The following is a 15,377-nucleotide window of genomic DNA, read 5'->3' as shown; positions in this document are numbered from 1 at the left end:
GAGCCTGGTACTGTCCACTATTTAATTTAATTTAATTTTAGTCATTCAAGTAGATATGTATTTAACCATTCAAGGGCATGTGACATGTCACTGTGGATTTCATTTGCATTTCCTTAATGACTAATGATGTTGAGTGTCTTTTCATGTAATTATCATACAATTACCTTCTTGATGGAGGAGCTGCTCATATCTTTTACCCACTTTTAAAAATTGGATTGTTTTCGCATAGAATTTTGAGAGTTCTTTAAATAATCTGGATACGAGTTATTTACCTGACAGCCCAATTTATCAAAATTTTTAATGGGTCCTGTTTCCAGTTATTGCAGAAATTTTGCACCTATGAAAGTTCTGTAGTTGGTTTTGCTTTATGTCTGTAATCCATTTAGGGTCACTTTTTTTTTTTTTTTTAAGATTTATTTATGTATGCATACAGAACTGGGGTATAGGCCAGAGGTGTGGGGACCGTGAGAGGATTCACCAGAGACAGAGTGGGGGAGCAGAATAAGCAGATGGACGAAGTACACTGCTGAGGGGAGCAGCGGGGAGACAGGAGAGGTCTGTGCGCCCTGGGGATCACTCCCTGGCTGGGGATCGAACGTGTGCTGCAGGGGCTGCGGACAGCTTCACCGTGTTGTGCTTTGACCCGCTGAGCCGTCAGGGAGGACCTGAAAGTTTATCCTGTACAAGTTCTGGGCCGGAACTGTGCTTCCTGTCTCCTGAGCTACATTACCATTTTTTAATAGTAAGTTTTGGGAGCAGGACTTGTGAAACCTCCACCTTTATTCTTCTTTTCCAAAATTGTTTTCTGCTACTTTATTCCTTTGCGTTTTCATAAAAATTTCAGGATTGTCTTGCTAATAAGCTGCAAAAAAATTCTGCTGGGATTTTCACTGGAGTTACACTGAATCAAGAAAACCATTTGGAAAGAATTGATACCTGTAGCAATGTTGACTGATTTACTTTTGTTCTAGTGTAAGTGATACTGATTTTTATTTCAATTCGAATTGTTCATTGCTTGTATATAGATCCAGGGTGGATTTTTTGTGTAGTGACTCTATCTTGAGTCTTTGCTAAACTCACTTATTAGTTCTAGAATTTTTTTAATTCTCTTTTTTTGCCCGATTACATTGCCTAAACCTCGGGTACAATGTTTATCAGGACCGGAGGGGATGGATTCCTGGTCTTGTTCCTGATCCTTTGGGAAAGCATTAGCCTTTTACCATTAAACACGATGCCAACTGTTAAGTTTTGCGGAAGTTCTTTATCAGATTGAAACTCCTCACTATTCCACTCTATTATAAACAGATATTGGACTTTTCTCAATTACTTTTTCCATAGGTAGTGATGCGGTCACTGATTTTCTTCTTATGTTTATTATACAGTGAGCCACACTGAGTTTTTCAGTGTTGCATCAGTCTCGCCTGTCTAGAACATATAATCATGAGAAATATCGGCATGTGCTTTATTTGTTCAGATTTTTTCTTCAGATTTTCTATATCCTTTCAGATCTTCCTTCCCCATTAATTGTTAATAGAATAAAGTGTCCAAGTAAAATTGCAGGTCAGCCGATTTCTTCTGTAAGCTCTATAGTTTTATCCTTTATGTATTTTGCTTCATGTATGTTGTTAGATTGTTAATTGTATATTGTTAGGTGAGTTGACCCCTTACCAGTATTTGTCCCTTGCTATGGTGTCTGCTTTATCTAACTTTATTTTTAAAGGAGATTTACTTATGCATACAAGAACTGGGGTACAGGCCAGAGATGCAGGGGTAGTGAGAGGATCCACCAGAGACAAAGTGGGGAGCTGAACAGGCAGGGGAGCAGCTACTGAGGGGAGCGGCGGGGAGACAGGCAAGGTCTGCTGCGTCCTGTGGGTCACTCCCTGGCTGGGGATCGAACTTGTGCTGAAGTGGCTGTGGCTGCCTTCGCAGTGCTGTGCTGTAACCCATTGTACCACCAGGGAGGGCCTCATAATTTTATTTATTGACGAAAAAGTCTTTGCTTCTACTTCATTGTAAATAACATTTCACTAGGTATGAATTGTGAGGTTGGCAGTATTTTCTCGGAGCACGCGATAGGAGTCACGCCATCGGCTTCTTAATTTCATAGCTTTGCGTGCGAAGTCTGACGTTATCCTTATCCTTTGTCTTCTGCCTGGAACATGTCCCCCCTTCCTTTCTACCTTTAAGAGTTTTCACTTTGATCTTTAATTTCTGTATTTTTAAAAATTTTTTTTTAATTAAGATTTATTTATTTGTGATTACAGACCTGGGGTATAGGCCAGAGGCTCAGGGGCGGCAAGAGGCTTCACCAGAGACAGAGCGGGGAGCAGAACAGGCAGATCGACGAAGTACACTGCTGAGGGGAGCAGCGGGCGGTCAGGAGAGGTCTGCCACACCATGTGGTCACCTCCGGGGCAGGCGGGAATCGAACTCATGCGGAAGCGGCTTTAGCTTCTCAGTGCTGCGCTTTAGCCCGCTGCGCCACCAGGGAGGGCCAATTTCTGTATTTTTTATGAAAGTTTTTCAGAGCACAATTGACAATTTTGTTTTGTTTTATTAATTTTCTTCATTTTGAATATGCTGCTGCAACTGGGCATGTATCGGGGGTATTTACTTATTTATTTGAGGTTCTTGGATCTGTGACTTGATGTCTTTAATATTGGAAAAATACTGTGCATTTGCTTTCAACATTTTCTTCTGTTCTCTTCTTTTTCTTCTCCTTCCACCTTCTGATTATACAAATGTTAGATCATTTTATCTTTTCCACAGCCTCTGAAGATTCCTAAGCTGTTTGTAACACCTCTCGTTCTTGATTATCTTTTTAACAGAGAGTATGCTTCATTTTTGATCTCTGGTTTTTAGTTGATGAGACCGAAAAAGTTATTTACTACATTTCTAGTTACAGTTGACCTTGCTCTCTGACCACAGGTTGTGATGAATTATACTTTGCGCTTTAAACACATCAAGCCTTTGTACATAAATGGTTTGGTTGAAGGAAGAATGCGGTGTTCTCTGAGTGACAAACAGTGAGAGAAGCTCCCCTCATCTAGGGCAGGTGTGGGAGACAACTGTCTCCTTGCTTTGTCACTGAGGAAACTGAAGCACAGAGTGTGCACAACGACTTGGGGACCTGCCTTTGGCATTGGGGGGTGGGAATTGGGAGAGGGGCTGGGGGAACCCTCAGAGAGATCTCATCTCACCTGCGGCTGGGGGTGTGGGAATGGGGGGGCTGGTCTGTGCCCTTGAATGGAAAACAGGTCTCTCGGGTGGGTGAGAGGCATGAGGGAGCCTGGGTGGGGTCACTTCTTGCTCTCTGACTGGTCCTCTCTGTGTGTCTCTCAGATGCCCCCCTCTCTCCCCGTCTACACCTCTGCTTCTCTGTGTGTCTCTGTGTCTGTGTGCTGGTCTCTCTCTGCGCCTGCTTTTCTGTGGCTCTGTCCCTTCCTGTGTTGTCTCTTTCTTGCCCTGCTCTTCTCTGCTCTTCTCAATCGCCCTCTCTGTTCTCTCTCCAGCCCTTCTCCCCACATGTCTCCTTATCTGTTTCTCTCATTGTAGTCTCTTCCTTTGTCTCTGCCCCTCCGCACACTCTCTCTGTCTCTCCCTGCCCGTTTGAAGGTTGCCTCCCACGTCTGCCTTCCACAAGGCCCGGGCTCTGACCCGCTGTCTGAATGCCTTGCTCCAACCGCACATCTGTGGGGTAATTGTCTCCTACGACCACAAGGTACTGAGGCAAATTATAGTTACGGGGCGGGGGCCTCCATGTGGGCGAACCGCGTCCGCTGGGCTGGGCTCTGCTGGCCTCAGCTGGGCGGAGGTCGCCTAGGAGTGGTCCTGGCCAGGCCCTGGGAGCCCGGCCCTGGCCCTTCCCCCTGCCCCGCCCACCCCTGCTAGCCGACCTGCATCATTTTTGCCAAGATGAAAATGCCTTTTGTGGAAGTCAGCAGGAAATGCCAAAGCTTGCAAGATCCTGACCCATTACTAAGCACCTACTGCATGCCAGGCACTGTCCTGGGCAGGAGGGACAAAGCAGTGAGTAAGAGCCCACCCGGGGCTGATGCCCCCTAGGGGACAAGGCCCAGAGATCAGTGACAGTGATCAAAGTGAAGCTGCCGCGGGACAGGTGCGGGGAGCTATTTTCCACAGGTGAGGGGATCTCCGTTGGCAGGTAACAGATGAGCTGGGGGTGGAGGCCTTGAGGAGGAGGGCCAGGTGGTTATTTGGCTCCTCGCTGTGCGGCTGTATGCTCATGGGCTCCTGACCAAACTTCTCTGAGCCTCAGTTTCTCCGCCTGCAAGAGAAGACCCACTGACACATAGACCTCACGGGGACCCGGTGTTGCTCCTGAGACGGAGCAGATGGTTGCTGTTGGCAGCAATGACTCTGGCTAGTAGGTCTAATCACACGCTCGCCTTGTGTCAGCAATTGTTGGAGACAGTTGTGTGTCTGTCTAAGTCGCTGTCTTACCCTGGAGCAGAAGGGGGGTGGGAAATATTGGGCTGGGTTTTGAGGCATGCATAGAAGTCCCGAGGGAATGAAAGGAGGAAGGGTGTGCCAGGCTAAGGAAGAGTTGGCCAGGCCTATTCCCAGTGGGGGACACTGGACACCAATGGGTGTAAGCAGTGAGTGGTGCCTTAGGAAGAGTCCTCCAGGTGTGGGGGGACAGAGCAGAGGTTGCAAACCTGGTGCAGCTGCGTCCCTCACGGCCCACGCTGCCTTCACTCAGTTCCAGGGATCACCTCGGTCCCATGCCTGCTGCAAACACTCCGTGTCCCCTGTCCACAACCCCCTGCAGGAGCACGTGGGAACAGAGGCTGGCACTCTCCAGCCAGACCCTGTCACTGCCCCTCAGAGGTCATGGGCAGCCCCACCGGGAGTTCTTCCTGCCTGCCACCCCTCCTGCTGCCACGCAGCACCCCCTCCTCTGGCTCGGGCACACATTCGCCGTCCTTGCACACAGTGATTAGATGGCGAAATCAAAGGCAACCTCCTGGCTTGCCTCTGCCTGAGGTCGGAGAAGGGGAAAGCTGGACTCGTGACACGCAGCCCTTGGCGGGCTCTTGCAGCTCTGTCTGGTCCCGCCACCGCCATTCCCCATGGTTGCCCGCCAGTCTCAAGACAGGCGTCCACGTGGGCTCAGAGAGGTACCGCGACTGGTCTGAGGTCACACTGCCCACTCGTGCCCCTGGGTCTGCTCTTTCTAAATTCAGGGCCCCTCTTAGAGCTAACAGAGCCTGGGGTGTGGGGGTGTTCACCATGCCTGCGCAGTCTACCTCTAGGAAGGGGTGGTGGGTGGGGAGGAGGGGCAGAGCTGCCTGCTGTGCACCCCCGGGCCCCCCCACCCCCATGCTTTCCTCCCTGACCGAGCTGATGAGAGACGAACTGGCAGGAGACAGGACCAGCCACACTCCCTCCCGGGCCGGGAAGGGAGGGGAGAGGGGATATTCCCAATCAGTCTCATTCACAAATCCAGGGTTTGCTGTGATGGTGTTGACCGCTGGAATACGCCACACACACGCACACACACACACACACACACACACACACGGCCTACGACAGCCTCCCTGGGCTGTGGGTGGCCACTTACATGCGACTGGCCTGGTGTGTCTCAGATTAACGCATCTCCATCCCTCCTGCCTCCCTCTCTCTCCCTCTCTCTCTCTCTGAAGTCTATGCTCCCCAGCTCTCAGTGGCCCAGGCACCCTCCTGCGACTCCCTCAAAGCGAGCCCCCTCGCACAGGCCATGGGACTCGGCTCTCCGGACCTCCACCTCAGGCGGCTGTCCGCCCCCTCACTTCTATCTGAGTAACGCTGCTTGGGGCCGCTCTGGCCCTCTGCCCCAGAATGGAGGTACCCGGGCCCCCCGTGTCCAGCAAGCCAGGAGAGACCTCAGTCAAATGGCAGCTGTGCTACGACATGACGGCCAAAATGTGGTGGATGGTGAGTGGGGGTGCCGTGGCCCCAGTCGGGGCCCAGCGCCGCTGGGTGGCGGGGGGGATGGCGGGGGCTTCTTAGACTTGTGGGCACTTGAAAGCTCGTGTGGTCGGTAGTGGCGGCGACATGCAGAAAGTCGGTCAGAAAGTGGGGAAACTGAGGCTGGACAATGGGGAGAAAAGCAATTCTGGCAGCTCCCTGGCTGGACGTGATCCGGGTCCAGGTGAGCGGCTGGCCGTGCCGGGCAGCCAGGATGCTCGCAGGGTCGAGGTGGGCTCGCTGGACCTGGAACCCCACGCGACCGGGACTCCTGTTGCCTCGGGGCCTGTGCGGGGGAGTCTGGAGCGAGTGGCGGGGGCTGGGTGAACTGCTCAGGAGGCCGGAGGCTTGGGGTCTGAGCCACTGTGGGCCCCCAGCTTGCCCCTGGCCGGTGCTGCACCCCGGCCACGGATGGAGTGGGCGTCCTGCAGCAACAGCCTCCGGTGCCTGGGGGTGGCGAGAGGGCAGCCACGGTCTGGCTGGCACGAAGCGGGAATGGTGGGAGGTTCCCGACAGGGCAGCAAGTGTCCCCGGCTCTCAGGGCCGGCGTGAGGCCAGGAGCCCGGGCTGCCGCGGTCGGCCCACTGTCTGTCTGGCCGGGCCCATCGGGGGCTGGTCCTGGACCCACAGTGGAGTTCTGGAGCTTTCTAGCAAGCTGGTTCTGCAGCCCAGAGTGAAGTGGGGTGCGCGCCTAACCTGGGACCGGGGCTTGCCATGGCAGGCCCCCAGGGCCCCGTCAGGGACACAAGTGAGGGCCTGAGTGCCGGGGCTCTGGGGCTGGGGCTCCGTGGGCCCCTTGGGGGGCTGGGGACCCTCATAGCTTCTGCCTCTGGGTTCGTCAGACTCAAGCAGGTTGTGGGCAATGGGAGTTGCCCCCCTGAACTTGGGCTAATAAGGGGGTGTCCACTTGGACAGAGTCTTTAGTCCCGGGCAGCTTCACGTTTGGTTTCACTTTTCATGCCTCATTCAATTTATTGAATAGCTACTGCCCCTCTCTTTCTCTCTGTCATGGTCTCAATGCTGTGACTCAGACAAAGATCCCTGCCTACTGGGCAAACTTTCCATTGGGATAGACAGAAAATAAAAATATTAGTGTTCCAAATAGTATGATTCTGGAAGGGGTTAGAAGGGGATAGGGACTTTGAGTTAGACTGGGCAACCTAGGTGGGCTTCACTGAGGAGGTGGTATCCACCCTGAGACCTGGGACATGTCGGCATCCATTAGAAGAGAAGGGGGATGGAGCATTCTATTCAGCGGGGAGCGCGCGTGCAAAGGTCCTGGGGCATTTTAGAGGAGCAGTGAGGACACCATGCAGCCAGAGCAGATGGAGCAGGGTAGGGGGGATTGTGAGGACAGGAAGGGGGTGGTGGCAGTGGTGCTGGGGTTGCAGGTGCAGGAGGGACTTGGGCTTTTACCTTCAGGGAGGTGGGAGCGCTGGAGGGCCTGTTTTACATTTGTGAAATTCCTCTGATTTCTATAGGAAGGATTGATTGTCTGGGACTCACATGGTAGTTGGAGCCCAGGGCAGGCTGGAGCAACATCCAGACCAGAGATGAAGGGGACCCCCTGATGGAGGGAAGTGGGGGGTTTTAGATGAAGAATGTCAGGGTTTGGCGATTAGATTGAAAGCTCAGATAATGGGGTGACTTGTTCAAGCTCATGCAGCAAGCAGAGGGCAGAGCCGGGGTGGGGGTGGGGGTTGTGGAGGGAAGAGGCCTGAGTCAGAAGTCACAGGTCAGGGATGAGGGGAGCAATTCCCCACCCCCTGTCTGTCGCCAGCATCCTGGGCAAATCCAGCAGAACTGGCAGTTTGAGAAAAGGACATTGTTTCTGTGCAGATCTGATGTCTTAGCAATAAAGTTGAAGCCTCAGCAGAGGATGTTATGGATCAACTAATCAGCCAAGGGCGAGTATGAAACTGGGGTGTAGTGAAAAGTGGATGGAGGATGGGGCAGTGTTTGTCAACCTACGGAGAAATATTGGGGAATTAAGGATTTCAGTCCAAAACAGTAATTGACTAAATTCACCACATTCTCCTTGTGAGCCCAGTCCCAAGCCGGCTCACCTCATGTCCGCATAGATCAACCCCAGCCCCCCCAAGAGGAACCCCAAACAGCAGAGCTGAAACAGCTTGATTCAGGACAGCTCTCAAGCCCCAAGGGCTGTCCTGCAGAGCAAGGTGGGGAGTGCACCCAGCCCCAGAGGCAGATCTCCATCGGCTGGGCAGATCAGGCCAGGTGATTCTGGCCAGGTGATGCCCAGAGCATCAAAGGTCCCAAGGGAGGTGAGGGAAACTGGGGTCAGCAATCACAACTGGGGAGCTGGATGGGGGAGAGTGGGGAGAAGGCAGAAGCTTCCAATCCCAGTTCCCAAGCCTCAGGCTCAGCGTCCCAGTGCGACCCCCGTGGCCGGAGGCGGCAACTGCCTGGCCCCCCAGAAACCCTGACTCCTTTCCAGTCAGAAGAAAACAGTGAATAGGGGAACAATGACTAGAGAGTAATATCCTCAGCCTGGTTTATATTCATCCTTGTTCCAGCCACAAAAGATCATTTTTAATGATTGATTTGTATGGAGAAAGGCGACTGCTTAGGTCCTTGAAAGTCGTAAAGCAACGACATCCAGTCATTTTTGTTTACTTCCCAAGAGTGAGGTATTTCACCTCTTTATGGCTCATCTCCTCTTCCACGACACTGGGGCGAGGGGGGCAGTGTGGGAGAGCACAATATCCTCCCGGCAGGGTCCGGTGGCGATGACAGGGCGGTGTCTCAGCACTGTTCAGCTCTGTGCCCAGAGCTATGTGGCACCCACACCGCTAAGGCAGGAGAGCTGGTGGTCAGATTCCAGCCAGCCTTCCGTGGTTGTGCCATCTCTTGCTGAACATCCACTATGTGGCCATGGCGAACCAAGGTGACCCATCCCTGCCCTTCCTGGTCTATGGCCCAGGGTGGAGAACTGTAAGAGAAAAGTGAAGAAAAGCATGAAGCAGTTTCAGACCGGGAGGAAGGCTGAGAAGATATTAGAAGAGAGAGACGGGCTTGAGAGGAAGACAGGTAGGCAGGAAAGGTCTCCTGAGCTGCCGCCTGAGCATTGCAAAGGGCCGAATTTCGGGGGCAGGGGCATAGTACGGGCAAATGCCCTGGGGCAGGAAGGTGCCTGGTTACCGGAGGAATAGCGAGGAGGACTGTGTTGCTGGAACAGAGAGGAGGGGAGAGGGGAAGAGGGGCGGCCAGGGCAGGGAGGGCTGTGGGGAGGGGCCAGCGGGAGAGGCTGGCTGGGCAAGGCCATGGGGCTTGGGGAACTTGGGGCTTTCCAAGGGGCTGAGCCCCGGAAGGTGTAAGCAGGGAGGGGCTCCCCCGTCTGCCCAGCTTATCCTCCTGCCCGCTGAGAGCTGCCGCTGTCTGCCCCGCCCCGTACCCAGCGCTGGGGGTCGGGGTGCAGCCTCCCAGCCCCTGGCCCTCGGCCGCCCGACCGCCACCCACTCTGCCCACATCTGAGACACCAAGGAGCCGGACAGTCTGCTGCAAACCACGGAATGTTTCCCGGAGCGCCCGAGCCGGGAATGTCAGCGGTGAAGAGGGGAAGGGCGGGGAGTCCCTGCGCAGAGTCAGGGAGGCACAGAGGCAGGGCGGGGGGGGGGGGGCGGCACACTGGGCGCCACCGTGAGCTGTGGTCGCCCCGACCCGAGAGGGCGGACGCCACCGTGCTCCCCACTTTAGAGATCGGGAGGCTGAAGCCCTGAGCTTCGAGTGGACTTGTCCACGAACCACGGAGAAGCAGCACTGGGGTTCAAATCTAGACCCCTCGGCTGAAGAGCTCGGGGCGTAACCACTAACCAATCTGACGGAGTTAAATGCAGTTCTCTCAGGAGCGGATGAATGGGTCGTGTGAGTAAGTGGAGGGAGGGAGGCCTCCCACCTCAGCCCGACACAGCCCCGAGCCAGGAGGCTGCCCACCAGCCCCCATTCTCAGTTCCCGAAGCTTCTCTCATCTTCTGGAAGTCTGCCCGAGGGTTCCTTTTTTTTTTTTTTAAGATTTATTTATTTGTGCATACAGAACTGGGGTACAGGCCAGAGGCTCAGGGGCGGCAAGAGACTTTACCAGAGACAGACTGAGGAGCAGAACAGGCAGATGGACGAAGCACACTGCTGAGGGGAGCAGGGGGCGGGTCAGGAGAGGTCTGCCGCGCCATGTGGTCACCTCCGGGGCAGGCGGGAATCGAACTCATGTGGAAGCGGCTTTAGATTCTCAGTGCAGTGCTTTAACCCGCTGCGCCACCAGGGAGGGCCCGAGGGTTCCTTTTTTTCTCCAAGACAAACAGAAGCAGGGTGTTCAGACCCACCCCTTGGGCACTCCTGAGGGCTGTCCCCCGGGAGAAGAGGAGGACCAGGCAGCTGCTCATTCTAGAAGTCACAAGAGAGGAAAAAACAGAGAGGGACAGCACATGTCCCAAGGTCACACAGCAAACCGTTGTAACCCGAGGTCCCGAGCTGTCACCAGCCCAGCGTCCCCCAACACATCACACTCAACCCTGCGACAAGTCAGTGACCCCTCCGTTACAGACGGAGCCTCGTGGCCCAGAGTGGAGCGGTTTCCGTAGGAACCTGCGGGAGGGGAGCTGGACCCTAGGGTGGCTCGGGGCAGAGAGGTCGGTCTCCAGCCTGGCCACCAGGGAGGGGACGTGCGTGTCCCGACCCGTGCTGGGCGTCCTGAGCTCCGCGGTGCGGGATTGTGTCCACCTGTGGTCTCGCAAGAGCCTGAGGGCGGAGTGATGGCCAGGTGGGCCACCTGGCCTTTTGACAGCCCCTTAGGCTGGGGAGCTACCCCGCAGGATGGGCACTCCCCGGAGAAGCTGGCCTTGAGCCAGAGCCAGAGGACGCCGATGTTTCAGTAAGAGTGGGCAGGGCCCCCCCTCACAGAGGACTCACGTAGGGGCTGTGCCAGGTGTGATGGCGTTAGATCGGGGGTGGGGGGCCGAGGTAAAGGGGAGAGCAGAGAGGCCATGTGATTCCAGACCGCTGGCCACAGTGGGCCACGCATGGCGCAGAGGCTTTCTCTCCCGGCAGTGGGAGCCATGGCTGGTGCTTGAGCAGGGAGGGGCATGACCCGATAGGGCAGGTGTGGGACTGGGCTGGGGGCCCAGAGGAGAGGGAAGCTGTGACCCAGATGAGGGCAGAGAAGACCCGACAGGGACCATGAGGTGGGTGGGAGAGTGGGCAGGGTGGAGGGGCCTGAGGGGCCAGCAGACCAGGCTGGTGCTCAGAGCCCGCCTCAGGGGCTGGGGGTGGTGGGGCGTTGTCCTGAGAAGGGGCTTGGGCAGCAGGGGGCGCGGGGTGCCCGCAGACTGAGGATGAGGCTGTGTCAGGAAATCCGGGGTGTATTCTGAGGGGACTCTGGGTGGGGGGACGAGACTCCAGGGCCTGAAATAGTCCCTGGGGTGTCTTAGGTGATCAGTCAGCTTGCCAATGGGAAAGAAAATGGGTGGGTGGACAGACAGATGGATGGGCGGGCAGGTGTGTGGGTAGGTGGAACCTGAAGACAAAGCTGTCCTGAGCGGGAAAGGCAAAGGGCCCAGCACAGCCCTAAGAAAGCTCACTTTAGGGCCGGGGAGGGGACCCAGAACCTTGCCGGTTGCCCCCATAACTACCTCTCAGCGAGGCCTCCTCACCCAGGTCTTTTTCTCTGCCCTCACTCTCCATAAATGACTTTGCGACGATGTTCCCCACACACACATGGCTCAGCTCTGGGGGGCCCACCGCAGACAAATCAGTGGAAAATTAAAATAGTGCCTGTGTGCTGGTTATCGGCCTCAGCTGGGCCACTTAATGACCCCTTTCTGGGGATTGTTACCAGCTGGAGGTGGCTGGGGGAGGGGCCAGAGCCATGCCACCCAATCTGAAGGGAAGGGGGGGTCCCCAACAGGACAGGGCCGTGCAGTGGGAGGAAGAGTCCGTGGTGGCTGTGCTGGGGAGAAGCGGCCTGGCTGCGGGAGGGACCCACCCGCCGGGCACCCTGGGCTCGTCCCTCAAGTCCTCAGCCATGCAGCAACTCTTGCCAGAGGTGCTCTCCTCCAAGGTGGCTGAGTTTCAGCCGCTCCCTTACTGTCCGCAGCAAGCCCGCTCCTGCGGGAAGCCCTCCCTGAACTGGAGCAGCTCCTGCAGTCACTCTCTCCCAGAGGCCTCTGCCCTCCCGTTTCCACAGATTACCCTCCTGCAGATGCAGGGTTAAGAGCGAGGCCTCCACTTTGCCCCTCACTGACTGTGCCTCCTTGGGCAAATCACTTGGCCTCTCTGGGCCTCGTTTTCCTCACCTGTGGAACTGGGATTAGCTGAGCATTTACTACGTGCCAGTCTCAGAGGAGTGACTTTGGTCCCCAAACGCTTCCAATTCCATTTTAATAACAGTATGGTGGAAGTCCCCAGAAGTTAGACAAATTGATCTGATAAATCCTTAAGCAATAACCCCTTCTCCTGGCCTGCACCCCACATTCTGTTCTCCCCACAGCAGCCAGCAGAGGAATCCTGTGAGCTCCTGAGTCAGGCCCCAGCCTCCTTCAGCCAACAGCCCTCTGGGCTACCCCCTCCCTCAGGGTGAAGCCCAAATCCTCCCCAGGCGTCCAAAGCCCTGCACTATGTGCCCCCCCATTTCTTCCTGCCCTCACCCACTGCTCCCCTCAGCAGTGTGTTTCAGTGGATCTGCCTGTTCTGCTCCTACTGTCTCTGGCGAATCCTTTCACTGCTGCACCTCTGGCCTGCACCCCAGCTCTTGGATGCAAAAATAAATCTTTAAAAAAGAAAGAGATGAAAACATAAAAGTACTAGAAGAAAATATGGCAAAAATGGCTTAGAGAATCAAAATGGGAAAAACTTTCTAAACAAGGACAAAGCCCCAATGACCCTAAAAAGGAAAGAGGAGTGTCTTTATCAAGGATTAAGATCTTCTGCATGGAAAAAAAAGGCCAAAACTCACAACTGATGGGAGGGGTATATTTGCAGTCTATTTGCAAAAGATTTTTACTAGGCAAAAAAATACACTCAAAGTGTCTACAACCAATAAAACCAACTGAAATAGTATGCAAATAACAGAAAGGAGTCACCACAGAAAAGACCTGACAGAAATAGCGGATTTAAATTCCATGAAAAGAATTTCAACATTATTCATAGGAAGAGAGGGTCCCATGAAGACTGCAACATACTTGAATGTGCTATTCAGCTTGCTAAAGACTGTGCTTCCTGGCATGTGGACAGGGCCGAGAACCCTGTGCCCTGGTGCTCAACAGGAGGGACTCCTCCTCCAGGGGGTGATGTCTGGAGACATTTCCGTGGCATCCAGTGAGAGGAGCTCAGAGAGGCTGTTCAAACCCCCCCCCCACAGGACAACCCCCACCCCAACAAAGAATGATTCAGGGAAGGAGGTAGGTCCTTTTGGGCTTCTTCTGTGAGAATGTGCAGCTTTTAGAGGTAATTTGGTAGCTGCCCAAATGCACAATGCAAATATATTTAAAAGCAGTTGCAGTTCTTGTAATACATCCTGCAGGTTTGCAAAGACATGGGCCGGAGGACCTTCAGCACAATCTCATTAGTGGTAGTCCAAGAATGACTGCAAATAACAAAAAAGAGGACACTAATTTACAGAAACCACAGTCTATACTGAAAAGGCTGGTGGGTCCTAAACAACATTTTAATAGAATTAGCGTGTGACCCAGTCATTCCACTGCTGGGTGTGCACCCCCCAAAAGCAAATACAAGACCCCCAACAGACACTGGCACACCGATTTTCACAGCATTTTCATAGTCGCTGCAGAGGGGAAGCCCCAAGTGGCCATCGCAGTGTGAACACACGTGGTGGACCTGGAGGACGGTACTCCGCGAGACCAGCCAGGCACCGCAGGACAGCGTCATCCACTGGGCGGAGGTCCCGAGAGGAGGCACACACATCCCGGACAGAGGCAGGGGATGGTGGCGCGGGAACTGGAGGGGACAGCTTCAGTTTGGGGAGATGAGAAAGTTCTGAGAGGGAGGGTGGAGATGTGAATGTTCTTAAAACCACTGACCTGTGCACTTAAACGTAGACCATATGGTAAATGTTAGGTTACATATAATTTAAACCACAATTTAAAACGAAAGGCTGTTCTGCGCCTTGAGGCCGTGATCAGCGCCGCGGCGCGGGAGCTCCGCTAGGGGGCAGCACACGACCGGGTGACCTGCCCCGAGCATCGCGGCGGCTCCTCCATGCTGGGTTTGAGCTCCCTGGCCTGCAGTCTTTCCCTCCAGCCCCCTTTCCTTCCCTCCAAGGGAAACTATCTCAGCTGTTCAAGGTGTGCCTTTTTTTTTTTTTTTATTCCTATGCGACTTTGAGAAATGTATCTACTGTAGTTTGCACATACACCATATACTTGGAAAAGTTTGACGTTTTCGTTTCGCGTGTTCTTCACTCTACTTGCGATTTCTGTGCCTGCGTTTCCATAGACTTTCAACCTGCACACAGGGGACTTATGTAAACATGCAGTTGAGGTAGTCATAACCCAACACCTACTAGCATCACGTAACCAGCCCCCAGGTCAAGGATTATAGCATTTCTGCTCCCCCTTCTCCCCAGACACGCTGGTTCTCCTTTCTAGCCTCCCACTCTTCTAAGGGTAAAGCACCAGTCTGGTTCCTCTGGCCACAAACTGGTTTTGTTGTGTGTGCAAATGAAACATCTCGCTTGTGACGCCCACCTGCTAATTCCGTAGGTGTGGGTTGGCAAAACTTTTCTGTGAAAGGTCAGAGAGTAAACATTTTAGTCTTTGCAGGTCATACCCTGTCCATCACAACCACCCAACTCCGTGTCACCACAGACAATAAATCACGGAGCCCGTGTGACCGTCTTCCGATGAAACTTTACTTAACAAAAGCAGGTGATGGGCCATGAATCTGTCAGAATTCCCCAGAGAAGCAGAATCAATGTAGGTGTGGATGCATAGATAAATAGATATATAAATATATGTCAGCAAAGGTACTTCTTCCAAGGAGCTGTCCCGTGCAGTATGGGGTTGACAAGTACAAAATCTGTAGAAGAGGCTGGCGTGCTGGGAACTCAGGGGAGTGGGTGTTTCCGTCTCGAGTGTGAAGTTTATAGGCCAAACAGACTGTACATGCAAGCAGGACATCTAGGCTCTCTCCTTAAGGTAGGAGGCCTTTGTCACCAGGAAGTCTCAGCTCTTGCTCCTTGGTCCTTCAGCTGATTGAGGCTCCCCTCGGCCCAGAGGACCATCTGGAGTCTCTGCTGTACTAATAGGCATCCAACTGTAACTCTGAATGTGAATCACACCCCTATAAAACACCTATGCAGAAACATCTAGATCAGTGTTTGACCAAGCAGCTGGCACTAGAACCTAGCCAAGTAGGTATATATATATATATAT

Source organism: Condylura cristata, unplaced genomic scaffold (genome assembly GCF_000260355.1).
Source record: "Condylura cristata isolate star-nosed mole 26May11 unplaced genomic scaffold, ConCri1.0 scaffold00025, whole genome shotgun sequence".
In the NCBI taxonomy this organism is placed as follows: Eukaryota; Metazoa; Chordata; class Mammalia; order Eulipotyphla; family Talpidae; genus Condylura; species Condylura cristata.
The sequence above is the reverse complement of the archived record's forward strand: the minus strand, read 5'-3'. Positions refer to the sequence as shown.